At 39.4% G+C, this 20,599-nt stretch overlaps 1 protein-coding gene across 2 annotated transcripts in view; it reads right to left on the bottom strand.

The window, feature by feature from the left end:
• npepps (aminopeptidase puromycin sensitive) overlaps positions 1-20,599 on the bottom strand; it is a 209,027-nt gene that overhangs the window by 122,954 nt on the left and 65,474 nt on the right. The gene's annotated exons all lie outside the window — the stretch shown is intronic.

Here is a 20,599-nt window from a genome sequence, read left to right as displayed (position 1 = left end):
TATTTTACCACTGCAAAACCACCCTTTTATAGTTTCAACTTATTTGGATGATGCAGTGGTTAAAATATCTTCTACACTTCCATCCAATGTTGTACAAACCTGCAGACATATGTTGAAGTACAGACTTTGAAAGAAAATATGCATTAAATTCCACATCGTGTATGAATACACTGGATAGCATAAAACATTTTCTTAAATTTGTCAAGAAGTATTTGATCTTCTGTAAGATTTAATCATCATAGATTTTCCAAGTCTTTTGTTGAAAAATATCAAATTACTGTTACTCAATTTACAGTTTTAATCTACAATAACTGACATCTTTGATATGAAATAGATTTTTCACCTTCAGAAAGTAGCTTTCAGAGAGACAGACAGCACAGAAACAGATCCTTCAGTCCAATCCAACTGCACCGACCCGACATCCCAATCTGACTTACTCCCATTTGCCGACATTTAGCTCATATTCCTCTAAACCCTTCCAATTCATATACCCATCCAGGGTGCCTTTTGAATATTGTAATTGTACCCGCCCCATCATTTCTTTGGTAGCTCATTTCAAACACGTACCATCCTCTACATGACAAAGTTATCCCTAAGGTCCCTTTTAAATATCTCCCCCCGCAGCCCCCCCCCCCCCCTTCACCTTAAATCTATGCCCTCTGGTCCCCTTACCTGAGAAAAAGACTTTAGCTATTCACCTCACCCATGCTCATGATTTTATAAAACTCCAGAAGGTCGCTCCCTCAATCTTCATATAGGAAATCAATACTAAAATTAGAATTAGTACAACAAATTATCACAAGATTGGTCCCAAGAATGAGAGGGTTGTCCTGAGAGGAAACTGAGTAAATTCTATGTTCTCTGGAATTTAGAAGAATGAGACACAATCTCGTTGAAACATGTAAGATGAGGATGGGGCAAGGAAGTGTAGACATAGATGTCATTTCCCCTGGAGTTAAATGGAATGTAAAGATTCATGAGGAGTTATTCCTTATAACTCTTTTGGGCACTGCACTGTTAACAACCACTACAATTAGCATTGTGCATCTAAGATCTGTTTGGACTCAGGGGGTAGGAAGCTAGATGGCTGAACCAATAAATGATAGGTTTCCTTATTAAAAAATTACACTTCTTCGGCAAAACTGCACTTAATCAGTGGGCATTCAAACGTTTTACTTAAAGTAGTGAATGGATGCAGAATCATTCAGAAATGACTAAGGAGTGGTGTTGAGGAGACATTTGATAATAGATTGAAAAATTACAGGCTAGTGTCATTTAGGGAACTAGGTCTCTAGCGCAAGCAGCATGGTTGAAGCTTCAGCAGCAAGTGGGGAATTCAAAGTATATCAATTATAAGAGTGAGTATATCAATTATACTGTAGGAATGTAAAAAATGTACAGCTTGCAAGGTCATGGAGTAGCGACTGGTAAAGATTCTAAAATTGGAGCACAGAGAAAAGAAGCAAGAGAAATACTGGTCGCTTTATATAGAGTACAGCTCAGTAATCAAAAGAGGTAATAGTGAAGCTGAGCTGAAATGAAGGTGATTAAATGCATCTCTTGACATTGGAATTGAGGAAAGGATGGACAATTTCTACTGAAGCCAAATTGTAAGTCTTGGTAATGAATCAAATACCTGATTTAAAATCTAATTATGACTCAACATGACATTAAAGTTATGCATTATCCTACTCTAACCAACAGCTCAACCAATAAGGACAGAATGAATTAGGCGGCAATGGAAACTTCAGAGGCTGGGGAGGGAGCAAAAAGGAAAAGCAGAGGGATAAGGACGGACACTGGCAAGTTTAAAGTTATTTTGATCTTGTCAAAGTTTGAGGAACACCAGTATGCTAACTTCTGAAGGATTGAAGATTTTTCTTCTTCCTTGCACACACCAGAAACGTGCAATGTCTCATATCTTGAAGTACCCAGAATTTCTATTGCCTTAAGAACAAGGGTAAGGGATACATAGGACCTTGACTCTTCGTGTCCAAGTCTCACATCATCCTTAACTTGAAAATATTTCACAATGTGACCCAAGTGCTGTGGAATATATTTCTACCAAACCTACTCCAAACAGTTCAAGATTGCAGCTCACTATCACCTTCTCAAAGGCAACAAAGGATGGGCGATAAATACCAGCCACACCCATATCCCATGAAACAGTAAAGAAACTCGGACTTTGATGGCATATTTTAAGATTTTTTTAAAAACAGGAACAAAAGATATCTTTCAAGTTACGGCATTTGGCTTTGAATCTTCATTCAGCCCCAGGAATTTGCTGTTTTATCACATGCAGTACTCCAACTATAGTATACTGGTATTTCAGCTCAGATATTGCTACATACAGTGCCGTTCACAAATCTCACAACAATTCACAAATAAAAAAAATCTAAACTCAATCTCTTATCAGATCGGATCAGATCTGAATCTTATCCAGCAACAGTATGTGATGGATAGCAATTTGGGGGGGGGGGGGTGGGGGGAAGAGTCTCAGGCACAGTCACATAGATGGGTTAACTCCAGGAAGGGCGAGATAGGATATACCCATTTCAAACAGGTATGCTGTTTTGGAAAATGTAGGGAGTAATGGATTCTCAGGGGAACGTAGCACGAACAGCCAAGTTTCTGGTATTGAGACTGGCTCTAATGCAACGAGGGGTATGTTGGCTTCCAAGAGCTCAATTGTGTTCGGGGATCCTGTAGTCAGAGGTACAGACAGACGTTTCTGTGGTCTGCAGAGAAAAAGCAGAATGTTGTTTCCCTGATCAAGGATGCCTCAGAGAGGGTGCAGAATGTTCTCAAGGGGGAGAGGGGTCAGCAGGAGATCATTGTCCACATTGGAACCAACGACATAGGAAGGGAAAAGGTCGAGACTCTGAAGGGAGATCACAGAGAGTTAGGCAGAAATTTAAAGAGGTGCTCAAGGGTAGTAATATCTGGATTACTCCCAGTGCTACGAGCTAGTGAGGGCAGGAATAGGAGGATAGAACAGATGAGTGCATGGCTGTGGGAGAAGGATTCACAGTTTTGGATCATTGGAATCTCTTTTGGGGTAAAAGTGACCTGTACAAAAAGGACAAATTGCACCTAAATTGGAAGGGGACTAATATATTGGCAGGAAAATTTACGAGAACTGCTTGAGAGGATTTAAACAGTAAGGTGGGGGGGGTTGGGGGAGGGAGAGGAGGAGGTGGGACCAAGGGAGATAGTGAGGAAAGAGATCCATCAGAGACGGGTACAGCTGAGAACAGAAGTGAGTCAAACAGTTAGGGCAGGCAGGAACAAGGTGGGACTAATTAAACTGCATTTATTTCAATGCAAGGGGCCAAACAGGGAAGGCAGATGAACTCACGGCATGGTTAGGAACATGGGACTGGGATATCATAGCAATTACAGAAACATGGCTCAGGGATGGGCAGGACTGGCAGGATACAAATGCTACAGTAAGGATAGAAAGGAAGGCAAGAGAAGAGGGGGAGTAGCATTTTTGATGAGGGATTGCATTACAGCTGTGCAGAGGGAGGATATCCCCAGAAATAAATCCAGGGAAGTTATTTGGGTGGAACTGAGAAATAAGAAAGGGATGATCACCTTATTGGGATTGTATTATAGACCCCCACAATAGTCAGAGAGAAATTGAGAAACAAACTTGGAAGGAGATCTCAGCTATCTGTAAGAATAATAGGGTAGTTATGATAAGGGATTTTAACTTTCCAAACATCAACTGGGACTGCCATAGTGTTAAAGGTTTAGATGGAGAGGAATTTCTTAAGTGTGTACAAGACAATTTTCTGATTCAGTATGTGGATGTACCTACTAGAGAAGATGCAAAACATTACCTACTCTTGGAAAATAAGGCAGGGCAGGTGACTGAAGTGTCAGCGGGGAGCACTTTGGGGCCAGCGACCATAATTCTATTTGTTTTAAAATAGTGATGGAAAAGGGTAGGCCACATGTAAAAGTTGAAGTTCTAAATTGGAGAAAGGCCAATTTTGACAATATTAGGCAAGAACTTTCGAAAGCTGATTGAAGGCAGATGTTCGCAGGTAAAGGGATGGCTGGAAAATGGGAAGCCTTCAGAAATGAGATAACAAGAATCCAGAGAAAGTATATTCCTGTCAGGGTGAAAGGGAAGGCTGGAAGGTATAGGGAAGGCTGGATGACGAAAGAAATTGAGTATTTGGTTATGAAAAAGAAGGAAGCATATGTCAGGTATAGACAGGATAGATCGAGTGAATCCTTAGAAGAGTATAAAGAAAGTAGGAGTACACTTAAGCGGGAAATCAGGAGGGCAAAACGGGGACATGAGATAGCATTGGCAAATAGAATTAAGGAGAATCCAAAGGGCTTTTACAAATATATTGAGGACAAAAGGGTAGCTAGGGAGAGAATAGGGCCCCTCAAAGATCAGCAAGGCAGCCTTTGTGTGGAGCCACAGAAAATGGGGGAGATACTAAATGAATATTTTGCATCAGTATTTACTGTGGAAAAGGATATGGAAGATATAGACTGTAGGGAAATAGATATAGACTGACATCTTGCAAAATGTCCAGATTACAGAGGAGGAAGTGCTGGATGTCTTGAAACGGCTAAAGGTGGATAAATCACCAGGACCTGATCAGGTGTACCCGAGAACGCTGTGGGAAGCTAGAGAAGTGATTGCTGGGCCTATTGCTGAGATATTTGTATCATCGACAGTCACAGGTGAGGTGCCAGAAGACTGGAGGATGGCAAATGTGGTGCCACTGTTTAAGAAGGACAGTAAAGACAAGCCAGGGAACCATAAACCGGTGAGCCTGACCTCGGTGGTGGGCAAGTTGTTGGAGGGAATCCTGAGGGACAGGATGTGCATGCATTTGGAAAGGCAAGGACTGATTTGGGACAGTCAACATGGCTTTGTGCGTGGGAAATCATGTCTCACAAACTTGATTGAGTTTTTTGAAGTAGTAAAAAAAAAAATTGAGGAGGGCAGAGCAGTAGATGTGAACTATATGGACTTCAGTAAGGCGGTTGACAAGGTTTCCCATGGGAGCCTGATTAGCAAGGTTAGAGCTCATGGAATACAGGAAGAACTAGCCATTTGGATACAGAACTGGCTCAAAGGTAGAAGACAGAAGGTGGTGGTGGAGGGTTGTTTTTCAGACTGCAGGCCTCTGACCAGTGGAGTGCTACAAGGATCGGTGCTGGGCCCTCTACTTTTTGTCACTTACATAAATGATTTGGATGCAAGCATAAAGAGCTACAGTTATGTTAGGACGGGCTACCGTCCCCGTGTTCGTTTGAAGGAGAGAAACACTGGATCTGATTCAAAATATAAGCTGTTTTAATGAGAGAGAGCCGTACACAAATACAGTGAAGTTTTCAGCTCACTGGAGAAGGCACCTTCTGTCTATTGTTCTCTTTGTCTAGCTTTTTAGCCGCTTGCATCCCAGTGCTACATCCTTATTTGGCAAGATACGGTATACTCGTATGGCATTGGTCCCGAGCTGATAACATTCTGTTACCTCAGTTTGAGCTACGTGCAATTTAACAGGGTTCCAATGTCCTGTTATCTTTTCACCCTCCCTGGGGCCTCTTAAGGCTATGCCATCAGCTTTTCAGTCTGTTCTTAGTGTAACATAATGGCTTACTGTTGTCTAGTGAAGCTAACAAGTTCCAGACTTGCTAATACTACCTTACGTGAGCACTACCTAACAATAAAGTTTCTTACACTGCCTAACCTTAATAATGGATCCCAACAGTTAGTAAGTTTGCAGATGACACCAAAATTGGAGGTGTAGTGGACAGCAAAGAAGGTTACCTCAGATTATAACAGAATCTGGACCAGATGGGCCAATGGGCTGAAGTGGCAGATGGAGTTTAATTCAGATAAATGCGAAGTGTTGCATTTTGGAAAAGCAAACCTTTGCAGGGCTTATACACAATGGTAAGGTGCTAGAGTGTATTGCTGAACAAAGAGACCTTGAAGTGCAGGTTCATAACTCCTTGAAAGTGGAGTCGCAGGGAGATAGGATAGTGAAGGAGGCGTTTGGTATGCTTTCCTTTATTGGTCAGAATATTGAGTACAGGAGTTGGGAGGTCATGTTGCAGCTGTACAGGACATTGGTTAGGCCACTGTTGGAATACTGCATGCAATTCTGGTCTCTTTCCTATTGGAAAGATGTTGTGAAACTTGAAAGGGTTCAGAAAAGATTTACAAGGATGTTGCCAGGGTTGGAGGATTTGAGCTACAGGGAGAGGCTGAACAGGCTGGGGCAGTTTTCCCTGGAGTGTCGGAGACTGAGGGGTGACCTTATAGAGGTTTACAAAATTATGAGGGGCATGGATAGGGTAAATAGACAAAGTCTTTTCCCTGGGGTCGGGGTGTCCAGAACTAGTGGGCATAGGTTTAGGGTGAGAGGGTAAAGATATAAAAGAGACATAAGGGGCAACTTTTTCACGCAGAGGGTGGTATGCGTATGGAATGAGTTGCCAGAGGATGTGGTGTACCACGCTGCTATCTAAGAGTGTATAGAGTTACTGAAAACAGACAAAGCTTGATTGTTCAGGGTCACACGTTATAAAGGCCAAATAAGTTGAAGCAATACAAAAAACCCACATTTCACTCAAGTTAAGTTTACATTTGGTAAATGTGGTAAAGTTAAGTAGTTTTTATGAATATATTATTTATGCAAGAATAATCCAACTAGTTCATGGTGGGTATTTGTTTTTAAGAGATAAGATTTACATGAGTCAGTGCTAATTTTATATCGAATGCACAACTAGCATTGGAATGCATGTTGCAGACCAAATGTTAGTTCCTGTTAGAAGAATCATTGCAGATTCCTGTACACCTTTTCCTTCTGTAAAGAAGTGCACTGAACAGAACACTAAATTTCTTATTTAAATTTAGTGTTCATGCTTCTCTTTGACAGGACTTGTAGCCACTGCACCATGGGAATACCCTGTTTGATTTTTTTGCCATATGCAGTAAAAGGTGTTATGGACAATACTTCAAGCCTTCAAAATACAAGTACCTGAATATATTTATTTTTTTTAAAAGGTGCACAGCTGAATTATGTAATTATAAATTCATAAAAGCATATGGCCATTCAAATTTGCACTGTGCAGTTACTGCATTCACCAAAAGAAATCAAAAATTTAAAACCAGCAAAATGTTGGTAATTTTATAGTACTTCTTTTATACAGGTGTTTGAAAGGAGAGAGAGGGGGGGGAAAAGGAGAGGGGGGGGAAAAAGGAGAGAGAGGGGGGGAAAGGAGAGGGGGGGAAAAGGAGAGAGGGGGAAGGGAAGGGAAAGGTAAGGGAAGGGAAAGGTAAGGAAAGGAAAGGAAAGGAAAGGAAGAAAGGAAAGGGAGACAGACAGACAGACACTGAAGCAAGAGTAAACTATTGAAGACATAAATGAGAAGCACGGAGTAAAATCTTTCTGTCTCAGATACAGCACTTGGAGATCTGGAAAGGGAACTTAACTAGGCAGGATGGTGGCATACTAAACCCCAACATGCCCCCTCCACCAGAATTAAGATATTGTTTTTTCAAAGCTAACTTGTCCATGGATGATATGACTCACCCCTACAGCAGGTGGGACTTGAATCCAGCCCTCTTAGCTCAGACATGGAAATTAAGTTACTTAAGAATTAAGTAAATAAATCAAGTCCAAACTCCACCAATCCATTCCCACCAAATGAGGGCACATAAGTGGTGACTTACTGTCATTCCTCTGCCTTTGCTAATGACACCATGGTAATTTCTTCCCAGGACGCCAACCTCTTAATGGGTTCTGCCTCAGTAAGCATCTTAGTGGTGCAATGTAACCAAGCAATACTGAATAAATTTCTTTAGTGATAACAGCTAGAGAAAACTTCAGGTTCATCGACAACTCCAAGTGCAGCAGGGATGAAACTAGAGTTCATACAGAGGGTTTGAGGGGCAAAGGAAAAAAGTGGCCACATTGTGCTCCAATACTGACCCATGATATTCTCTCAAAATGTTTAAGCATGCTTCAGTTTCAGGAATAAGTCACTGAAAGCATGGTATACTGGAAAATTATCAAGGAAAATAATCCAAAAACCCTCAAGATTAATACGGATTTATTTTGGCTGCATTTATGGCATTTAATTTAATGCATAGGAAATCAATAAAACTAATGGTCTGAAGAGCTATGCAGATAGCAACTTTTAAACATCAGTCATTTCCTAGTTATTTTGCCAATCAATACTGTCAACTGCCAACCTCCAGAAAGTTGCAATTGCCTAGTCACAGATATCAGCAGAGTTACCTCAGGACACTTTCTCAACAATTGCCAAATTTGAGCCTCCAAAACTTTCACGCAAGTAAAATGGATTCTTAACTTAACATTAAATTGCGCTGCCTCAGCATAATTTGAAAAACATCACAAGCACACAGTCAGAGTAATTTGCTAACTTGAATATGTAAGACAGTCAAACAGACCAAATGCAGACTGGAATCTAGAAGTGCACAATAATTAGTCAAATGAAATTTCTTGCCACTTGAAATTAATTTGCAACCTCAAGAGATAGCATTTTACCTCCTATGTCAAATGTATAAAATCTTGGTTGCAATCAGATTCTCAGAAATATGGACTATACTTAGATTAATTCATGCTTAGGATGTTCTGCCAATAGTCTTCTGGAAGCTATCCATTCTAACAACTTTGTTGTGATTACAGATACTTGTCTGAAAATTCCGAGAAATTATCTAACCAAAGAATCACTTCAAACTGAACCATGACTGCTTTTTCTGGATTATCACACTATGTTATTTAAATTTACAGAATGTGCAGTATTGCATTTTTATTATAGATATAATATTTCACCTTGAAGATTCAAGGTAAACAGAAATGCACACTTGTCTGAAATATATTCTGGTTCCTTTTCCAGCATGCAATGGTAACAATACCCATCCACAGGTGTATGTCGGTAGCCTTCAGCAGCACAAGATCAGATGTGTTTTGCATGTGGGGTCGATGCTCATTAAAAAAAAATTAGAGAATGGAGGAATTTTATTCCACTTTAAGAGGGAATAGTTTTGAAACAGAATTTAACAAACCAACTGTTTTGCTATGTTTCTGCTTGTTTGGTGTACATATGCATGTAAATTAGTGATGCCCAAATTAGAAAAGTTGGAAGAAAGTGGTCAACAAATTATATGTAACTGAAATACTTTCAATGATAACAACACCTATACACTATATTAATACATAAAAAGAGAACACAAGACAAAAAGGTTTACAGAAAAACAAATACTGCACAGGCTCATATGCAATAATTTTGTGGGGGAAAGTATTTGTGGAAAAATTACAACTTTGGAAAGCAATACAATTTCTTCTAAAATTGATGGTCAAATACTTCAGTGATCAGAAATACCTACGAAACAAAATGTTCAAATAAAATGTTGTTGTACACTGATGTGGCAATCCTCCAGTATTTACATTGCTTACAATTGTAACACCTGTCACATGGTGATCAAAGCATCGCATCCTGTGGTGATTTAAAAAAAACTTAAGATTTAAATAGTAAATTACAGGAAGGTTTTCCATTTCAACCTCAGGGTTTAAGTTAAGACTATAGGTTGCAACAGAGAGCAATAGCTGATAAATTTATGTTCTGTACTAAGAACCACCGATCTAACATACCATAGTGCCTTTATATGAAAGCATGCTGAAGTCAGTTGTGCTTTTCATCATTTATATAAATGAGGTAGATGTGCATATAGGAGATATTGTTAGCAAATTTGCAGATGACACTAAAATTGATGGTGTAGTGAACAGTGAAGTTCTGAAAAGGTGTTGCTAGAAAAGCGCAGGTCAGGCAGCATCCGAGGAACAGGAGAATCGACGTTTCAGGCATAAGCCCTTCTTCAGGAGATTTAACTTCCCAGCTTCTAAAATGATAAAAACCTGCGTGGTAGGGTACAGAGACCATGTCCTAGCATTTCAGTGGCTTTTTAGTCCAATAGACAGCAATATTCATATGTCAACTACTAAATAACAAACATTTCTGGCTTTGCCACAACTGTACCACTGTCTTCCAACTCCCCTCTTAGAGGTGTGTTAATTTTTAAACCGTAATTTTATAACAAAACAATGACATGCTATTTCAACTTCTGGAAGCCAGTGGCTTTCAACAAAGAGCAAATCACATTCGAAGAATTACAGACATCACACCTGCTTACTGTCACCCTGTATTGTAGTTAGAAGTAGTGGGTCCTTTTAAACATGATTGTTATTAATTATATATTTGAATATTTATTTGTTTCATAGGTGCAAATAATTTGGGTCCTAAAGACAGTAGGTACTTGTTCTTCACTGATTCAACAGAACACACCCTTTTTTAAAAAAAAGTATATAATTTATACCATATGCTGATTAAAATATTCATTTGGGGCTAGGTATACCACACATTGTTATGCAGTGCTGTCACTAGAAGCAAGCTCCAGTCTGTCTCAACATTTTGAAGCAAATACTCAAGCCAGGTTGAAACAAAGAAATCTGGGTGGCACATATGCCAAAAATATTCAGCTAAAATAAATTCATTAAAAGAAAATAAACGATCTATGAACAAACATATAGGAATGCCAACTGTAACAGATCTAATAATTAACCCCATCATGATGAAGTTGAAAAGTCTGTGTTACTTTGTACAGAGGCAGAACATCAGCAATTACAAAAAGATTATTCTATTTTAAAACTTGCATCAACTTTTAAAGTTATATCTGTAAATAAAATACGACTTCTGAATCGTGGTTTACATGTATCAATACATAATGCAAAATTTGGTTCAAAGAGGGAAAATAGGGAGATCAGGACAGTCACAGGGACTTGAATCCAACACAATTTGAACCATTATACTTATACTTGCAGCCTGCAGCATTCTAACTCAGCATCAAAACATTAACACATTATTCAAGCAATACCAAGCATGCAGCATTGTTCTGTTTCAAAACAATTTTTTTAAAGTAAGGATACATCTATCCAATGCAAAAATAATTGCAGATTTGTAAGCAAGAATATAAATTATTGGGCATAAGGATTATTCCACAACCTCACCATGACTAAAACGTTGTTTACAGTTTTCAGGGTAAACTCACTTATTCCATAATTAAACATAAAGGACAGTGAATAAAGATAAAGTGATACTATATCGAAATGAACCAGTTTTTTTTAAACCTTCAAAGCATTACATTGTATAGCATATATCAATTGCACTTATTAAGATAAAAGTTCACTTAACGTGGTCTCCGAAACTGACTGTTAGCTATTTATCAGAGATTCTAAAGTGTTGATGATAGAAGCTATATCAATGTCAGCTCTGAGCATAATGCATTTGGCAAAGGCCAACAAAAAGGGAGTGAAGGCCGAAAACATTAATGATCTCAGATGTGCTGTTACGTAAGGTTGGCAAAACAAGCATGTAAACAAGCTTTTGTCTCCAACTTCAGGAGAGGTCACTGCCATTACAGTTGCATTCCAATGAGCAACAGCAAACACACTCATAACAAATAATGACGACTCCTACCAACAGGCACCACACTCAATATGCAACACACTAACTGACCAATTCAATAGTTCTCTTTTCACAATCAGCATTTTTGCTGGAAATTCTGTTACGCTGCGATGGTCAAGGCAGCAAAACAATGCTTCTTCTTCCTCAGGAGGCTCAAGAAATTTGGCAGGCCCATAAAGACCCTCACCAACTTTTACAGATGCACCATAGAAAGCATTTGAACAAGAGTGCATAACATTTTGGTGCAGCAACTGCTCTGCCCTGGACCGTAAGAAACTACAGAAAGTTGCATCCACAGCCCAGACCATCATGAAAGCCAACCTCCTATCCATGGACTCCACCTAAACTTCTCTTTGCCACGGAAAGGTTGCCAACCTCATTAAAGATCCCCTCCCACCATGGAACAACTTTCTTCCAACCGGCAGAAGATCCAGAAGCTTGAACACGCACCAACAGGATCACGAACAGCTTCTTCCTTGCCGAATTACACTGAACAGACTGCTCTAGTTTCAAATTTAATGCTGATCTTGCTTTGCACACCTCCTGCGCAGCCATCACCTTGCATATCTCGCATTAAGTGCTCTATGATCTGTGTGCCCTTGTTTGCTATGATCTGCCTGTTCTTCTTGAAAAACAAAACATTTCACTGTACTTAGGCACACGTGACAGCAATAGATCAAATCAAATTAAAATTCTCATGTGCACTATTTGACTGCGAACGCAGAATAGCTTTGATTCTTAACTGCTTCTGAAATGATGTACTAAAATCAAATTCCTAAAATGTTTCAAAAGAATGAAACCAGGCAGACTACCTGGCATCGATCTGAGCTGAAAAAACATTAACAGCAAACTCAATGCTGCAAAGACCTCCTTACTAACATCTGGTGGCAAGTACCAAAATTGAGACAGCAGTCTTACAGAATAGTCAAGCAATAGCCAGCAGTCATACTTATGCCATTGTACTCATGGACAATGTCCCAGATGCTACTATCACCATCACTAACCTGTCCTGTCCCATTAATGGGGCAGATCTAGCAGGCATGGCTGTACACTGGTATACCCTGAGAACAGGTTGTGCTAGAAGCCCTCAACAATTACTTCAGACACTATGAAGTCTCATGGCATCAGGGTCAAATATGTGCAAGTCAACCCATTGACTACCACATGGCATACTCACCCAACCTCTCATTACTCCACCATGCTAAACACTATTTGGGGAAAACACTGAGGGTGGCAAGGGTACAAAATGTACTCAGTGTGTCGTCAATGTCCATTACCAAGAATGAAGAGGCAGCACTACTACTGATTGAGTTGATCAAGTAAAAGGACATTGCCACTATACTGGGTCTACAAGCAGGTGGTAGGGAACCATTAAGAAACATAATTTCTCACCAATCTGTCAGCAGCAAATGCATCTGTCCCATTACAACACTAACAGGTGCAACCACTGCACCATCCTTGCGGAGACAAAAGTCCAGTCTTCACATTGAGAATGTCCTATGTTGCAATTTGTGACTCAACCACTAAATGGGATAAATTTCAAACAGATCTAGCAACTCAAGTCTGGACATTCTTCATTAGGAACTACAGGTCACCAACAGCAGCAAAATTGAACTTTGACACAATCCGCAATCTTATGGTTCAGCAATATTCCCCACTCTATCATCAACATCAAGCCAGAAGATTAACCCTGTTTCAAATGAATAATATGTCATGCCAGGACGAGCATCAGACACACCTAAAAATAAGGTAGCAACCTTAGAAAGCTACAACATGGAGTTCTGAGTACCAAGCAGCATCAATAGCAAGTGATAGAGGGGGGCTAAATCATTCTACTACAGCTAGGTTAAATCTAGTCCCTGTCGTCCTGCAACATCCACTCACGAACTGTGAAGGACAATTAAACTACTCACTGGAGGAGACAACTCCACAAATATTCTCAATGATCAGAGAGCCCAGCATATCAACACAAAATAAAAGACTGAAGATTTGTAACAATCTTCAGCCAGAAGTGCTAAATATATGATCCATTTCAATCTCTCCAAAGACACCCATATTACTAAAGTAAGTCTTCAGCCAATTCCACAACTCCATGAGATATTAAGAAATGGCTGAATTCACTGGACGTGGCAAAGCAATGGATCCTAACAACATTCTGACTTGTACTGAAGACCTGTGCTCCATAACTTTCCCGTCCCTAGCCAAGCTGCTTTAATACATCTACAACCCTGACTCTACCAGGCAAAGAGAAAGAATTCCTAGATACGTCCAGTACATAAAAAGCAGGGAAACATCCAGCCCAGCCAATTACCACCCCAATTTTCTCTTGATCATCAGTAAAGTCATGGAAGCAAAGTTATCGAGGTCATCATGCCTCAGGCAATGGGCAGAGTTGAGAGGTGGCAATCTGATGGTAACATCAACCATTATCAAACCCATGCTGTTAGTACCATACTGCATTGCAAACCAGCCATCCAACACAAACTTCTAAAGAATTACACTAGACATATCCTACCAACCTAGAAACAAGACAAGACTCCTTTACATGTACTGCTTTCTGCAAGCCAGCCAATGTTCTACGTTATAATATTATTCGCCATATCTCAAGCTCCAATTTCATACAATCTTTTACGTGGAAGCTTGTAAAACATCTTCTGGAAATCCAAGAGCCCAATGTCACCTGGCTCTACTTTACTCACAGTGTGTCACTTAAACTGCAATAAATTGGTTAAACACAGAATCATACAGTACAGAAGAGACTCGAGGTTTTTCACGTCAACTACACTCATGGGCACAGGCATTCCAAATTCCCATCATTCCTGGGAGAGAAAAGGTTTTCCACAGATCCCCTCTAAATTTTTGGCCTTTCACCTTAAAATTATGTTCCATCGTACTGACCTTTCAAATAAGAGGAACAGCTGCTTTCTATGCCCTCAATCTTATACACCCCAGACCCTCTTCTCAGCTTTCTCTGCTCAAATCTTTCAAGCTCATGCAGCCTCTCTTCATAACTAAACTGAGCCATTCCAGACAACATTCTGGTGAATTTCATTTGCAGTCCTCCGGTGCAATCAGAGCTCATATCCTTCTCATAGTGTAGCAGCCAGAATTGTACACAATACTCCAGCTGTGGCAAATCAAGTTCTTGTACAGCTCTGACATAACATCACTGACCTTACAATCTATGCCATGACTGAGAAAGGAAAGTGTGTTGTGTGCCTTAACTACCTTATTAGTCTGCCTTATCACCTTCAAGGATCTGTGGACAAGCACCCCAAGATTGCTTTGCTCCTGTCAGCTTCCTACTGTCCTGCCATTCATTGAGTACTCCTTTATCTTGTTACTTCTTCAAAAGTGCATCAGCTCTCACATAGCAAGGTTAAACCCCATCAGCCACTGATCTGCCCATCTGACTAGCCCAGCTTTATCCTCCTGTAACCTAAGACCGCCTTCTTCATTTGGTTTTACTTTCATAGAACCACAATGACTCTGTCAGATTACCCCCAGTCTTTCAAAATGCCCAGTTATAAACTCTTGTATGATTGATTTTTTAAACTTTTCCCCATGACAGACATTTGATTTGCCCTAGAGTTTCTGATCTATAGTTGTCCTTTTTTAAGCTTATAATTAAGCCCATTCTTCCCTCTTTCAAAGTGGATGTCAAAGTCAATCATATGATGATCGCTGTGACCTAGAAATATCTTGCTTAAAATCCGATCACATTAACAAAACCATACCCAGGATAGCCTTCTCTCGGATTAGTTCCAGAATGTGCTGCTCTAGGAAACTATCCCAAAAGCATTCCATTAACTCATTAAGGTTATATTACCAATTTGATTTTATCAATATATATGTCAATTAAAATTACTCAATTATTGCTGCTCCTCTACCACAAGCACCAAATATTTTTAACATACTTCTTTCCACATTGCAATCACTGTTTAGGGAGCCTGTAAATTTCGTGACTTTTCCCCCAATTATTCCTAATCTCCACCCAAGCTGATTCTACATTCTGATCTCCTGAATCATAGTCACCTCTAATTAGTGCACATTATCTTTGATTAACATTGCTGCCCCGCTGCCTTTACCAAGCTTCTTCTTGATTTGTCATACACCACTCAATATTCAAAATCTGCTCTTTGTCATCTCTGCAGTCACATCTCAATAATCACATTAAATCATATTGGCTTTTTTTTGTTTAGCTTGGTAGCATTTGGTCTTGACTGTTAATGTATAGTTAGCTTTTCTCTCCCCACTGCCCTTTCTTGCTGTTCTCTGACATTCAGTTTTCACATATGTATTTTTCATTTATGTCTTTATTGTATTCCTTGTTTTGGTACATTGAACCCTCATTCTCACTTCTTTACTTTAAAGTCCCTTCTATTCTTCTAGTTACATGGTTCATCAGAACAGCAGAACTCTACAGTTCAGGTAAAGACTGTCCCAACAAAATACATCCTACTTTGCCCAATGCTGGTGCCAGTGCCAAATGGACTGCACTTCACCCACTCCAGACGTTCAGCCATACATTCACTTCTCTAACCTTATTCATCCTATGCCAATTTACATGTTGCTAAGGTAGCAATCCAGAGGTTGTTATTTTTGAAGCTCTACTTTTTACAAAAAAATGGAAAATACTCGCATGGGTATGTGATTCAGCTCTTCTTGAGCCTTCTTCATCATTCAATATGACCATGGCTGATCATCCAACTTAGTACTCTATTCCTACTTTCTCCCCATACCCTTCAGCTATAAAAACTATATCTAACTGCTTCCTGAAAAATTCGATGCTTTAACCTCAACCGCTTTCAGAGAATTCCACAGGCTCACCACTCTCTGGGTGAAGAAATTTCTCATCTCAACCCAACATGGTCTACCCCACCCCCTTAGGATGTGACCACTAGTGAGAGATTCCCCGATTATCAAAGTTCTTCCTGCTTTTATCTCATTTGGTCCTGATAAACTTTTATAGGTTTCTAATGAAATACATCACATTTTTCTAAGGTTTTTTTTGCTTACTTGAGAAAGCTTGTAGCCTTAGATATTACATATCTGCTAAGGAAATTTTAGGAAAGCGCTTGACCACGCCGGGGTGGCCCATTTGTTAAGAATTGGGGACATCTGTTCTTAGTATAAATGGATCGGTGTAAGGTGATAACATTTGTTCACTTGGGGAATGTGTGGCAGTACTTTGTTCTCCGGGGGCTAGATGTGCGCATATTTCACAGTGGGATATTGGATAACTAAAACTTCTGGTTGTTTGAAGACTTAAAAAAACAAATACTCAATAAGAAAATAATTTGTAAGTTAATAAGCTGAGTGGAATATGCAGATAATAGAACAATCCTAATACATTTTCATGTATACCACACTGAGCAAATTTGAATTTATGAAGCGCAGCTCCCTCATCTTCACAGCTCTGAAATGTGAATGTCTCAATACTCTTCAGGCTAGGGAAACATGAAGGCTGCAAATTGACACAGTAAGAAAGTTGGAAGATGTTCATGTGTGATTGAGACAAAGAAAGAAAATGTTCTTCTGTAAATTGTATTCATTGACTGAAGGGTTCAAGGGACACAGTGGGGGGAGTAAGAGGGTGGAGCGAGAGAGGGAGGGGAGGAACAGACAGGACGGAAGCTGGTGGAAAGATTAATTGGTCTGATTTGGTGAATAACTCGCCGGTCTTCCTATGCTCTGACCTGCTCTTGTTGCCACTATGCTTATGTCGCATGTCCAATTGAGTTTCAGGTCAATGGCAACCCCAAGGATGTTGATAGTGGGAATTTGAATGTGAAGGGGCAGTGTTAGATGGGCCTCTTATTGGAGACAGTAATTGCCTGGCATTTGAGAGATGCAAATGTCACTTACTATGATTGCCCTAACCAATCAGTCTCTCTTCAAAAGTCAGTCCTACAACCCCAGACATCAGTCTATTTTACCTTTGTTACACTACCGCCACAGCCAGATCATCTTTCCTCAGATAGAGAGACCAAAAGTGCACATAATACCAGAGGTATGGTCTCACCAAGGCCCTGTTCAACTGCAGCAAGATATCTCTGCTCCTGAACTTGAATCCTCTCACAATGAGGGCACATACCATGTGCCTTCTTCACTGCCTGCTGCAACAAGATACTTATTTTCAGTGACTTGTGTACAAGGATATCCAGGTCTTGTGGCACCTCCCACTTTCCCAATCTACCATCAAGATAACAATCTGCCTTCCTGTTTTTGGCACCAAAATTGATAATCTCACATTTATTCACATTATACTTCATTTACCACATACTCAACTTGTTTAAAATCACACTGTATTCTCCTCATAGCTCAACCCTCCCACCCTGTTTCATTTCATCTGCAAACTCAGATATTACATTTAGTACCCTCACCTAAATCATGAATGTATTATGAATAGTTGGGGTCCAAGCACTGACACCACTAGTCACTGGGTGCCATTCAGAAAAATACCTGTTAATTCCTACCGTTTCTTGTGTTATGAACCAGACCAAATCTCAAAACATTTCAAGATAGCCTAGACCCTAACTCGTATTTTACTTAAAAGACAAGTGTAAAGCACTGCATTCCAGATGTGATTTGATTGGTTAAACTACTAAGCTTTAACCAAAACACACTTTCATTTTACATCACAGTGGTGGACAAATATTGTTTTTATCCAAGCGAACTGTAAAGGTGACTCAGATCAACAGTTTTAGAAAATCAACCAGAAGCCATCATCTATGCCTGTGAAACAATAGGTCATGAAAACCATTTTAAGTAATCTGGCCAGTTTTGTTATGTTCTTTATTTATCCCTTAACTGTTGGCTTGTCTGTGTCTGCCTTATGTATGAATGGGATTAAAAATTTAGGTTTTGGGTTATAGCATAAACCAATTAGATGACTGATCAATTTTACTCATTATTATTAATAAATTGCTACATCTTTTGTTTAAGCTACAAACTGGGTTTTGAGAATTGATTATTTAGGAGATCAGTTATTCAAAAATGTTTGGTTCTTACTCATATACCCACCAACTCCTTCACCTTTCTTCCACCATTCTCAGCTGTGCCTTCATCCACAAAGTTATCACTTTGAAATGCCCTCCTTAAACTCCTTTGCTTCACCATTGTTCAGAAAACAATCTTAAAATCTCTTTACCCAAGCTTTTGAACACCACTCCAACTCTCTAATTTGGCTCAGTTTCTACTGTCCATTCTTCTACCTCTTTGAAGAGATGGTTATTCTATGCTAAAATGTATTTAAAAGCAAGTTGTTGAAATTGCCAAATGGCATGCCAATACTCAAATCTCGTCACTTTTCTTTCATACTCATTCATGGGCGGAGGACGTCACTGGATAACCAGCATTTATTGCCCATGTAGGTAGTTAAGAATCAACCACATGGGTCTGGAATCACATGTAGGCCAGGCCAGGTAAGGACAGCAGTTTCCTTCCCTAAAGGACATTAGTGAACCAGGTGGGTTTTTACAACAATCGATAATAGATTCTTGGTCATCACAGGCTCATGATTTCAGATTTTTATTGAATTTAAATTCCACCATCTGTTGTGGCAAGATTTGAACCAGAGTCCCCAGAACATTATCTGGGTTAAGAGTCCAGCGATAAACCTCTAGGCCACTGCCTCCCCACATAAAACATATCTACTCAGGCAAGCTGCTAGAGGGCGGTCAACATTCTACAAGCTGTCATCCAGCATGAGTCAGTACCTCCAGGATAAAAAGGGTGAGAAATAAGTTGGGGCATGGAGTTGGAAGACTTGTTTGCACCGGAAATAAACTAATAATCCAATTTCGCTAATATTAATCTGGACCAGACTATGTTCATAATCTTTCCATAAAACATTTCATCCAAAGGGTTCTGTTAGTAATCAGTAAACACATGTCTTGAAAAGATACTGCACAAATGTTTATCAACTGATAGTAACTTAAATCTTAACATGGTACTATACTAATACTGAAGGCAGTCTACAAATTCCATTTGAATCTGAGCTGAAGCAAATGGAAACCTACCCAACAGTGAGGAGTGCAACACTAGAACTATGCCAAGTTCTGAAAACCAACCCAGAGGTGAACAGAGAAGCCAGTAGAAAACATTGTCAACTTGCATATTTGGCAATGTGTATTAACAGTGCCTACAATAAAATAGATGTCCATCATATAATTTAATTTCATAACAACCTTTTACCTTATTAGAGAAGCCTCAAACGAAAGAAGAATCTGAAAACATCCATTTTGATCAAAGTAGTCTTCTATTTCATCAATAACCATCTCAGGAACATTTGGTTTATTTTTCCTGGCAAGATCTATGGCGTCACCAAAATGGACTATCCAGAGAAGATTATAGATTCAGCAACAAAGTATGGCAATGGTTTCATCCAAGCAACTCTCAAATGCTGTACGTGTCAGGAAGTCAAACAAAAAGTAGGAGAAAGCAGTGCATAGACTTTTCAGATCAGGGATTTAAATGTGTTACATGAAGGGTCCTGCAACAAAATACTAGCTCTCACACTAGTCCTGACCCATTGTTTACCATCAAGCACTAAAATGTTACTATGCAATCCAGAAAAGTGAAAAATGCCACAGGAACCAGTCTTCACATTAGGCAAAATATGCATAGTTCCATAGATGCACCAAAAGAAAGGCTCATTTCCATCTATTCTACAAGAGGTGCACTTTCCCCCTCAGGTTTTACATAAGAAAGCACTTAAAAGTAAACTTTCAACAACCACTTCAATTCAAAGCCACAGATCATCATCCATGGTATCGCTCAAGTCATTTCACCACCCCTCCCCAAAAAGGTCAAAGTATAGGCAATTTAATGCTCTTAATTCAAAGTTAATTAATTCAAATTCTTTTTATTCAATTCAAGTAGTAATTATTTAACTTTGCTATGTTATGCAAATTACTTTTAGTAGAGAACGCACTTTTTTTTAAACTTGAAGTTATAGATGTAAAATCTATAGATAGTGTGCAACACATTATTCTGTCAAAGTGGAGTTGTTTTTAAGAGCACAATGTCTATTAATGGTTAATTTACTATTATAGACAGGAAA

Source organism: Hemiscyllium ocellatum, chromosome 32, assembly GCF_020745735.1.
Source record: "Hemiscyllium ocellatum isolate sHemOce1 chromosome 32, sHemOce1.pat.X.cur, whole genome shotgun sequence".
NCBI classification, from domain to species: domain Eukaryota; kingdom Metazoa; phylum Chordata; class Chondrichthyes; order Orectolobiformes; family Hemiscylliidae; genus Hemiscyllium; species Hemiscyllium ocellatum.
Note: the sequence above shows the minus strand (reverse complement) of the source record. Positions and strands in the feature narration are given on the sequence as shown.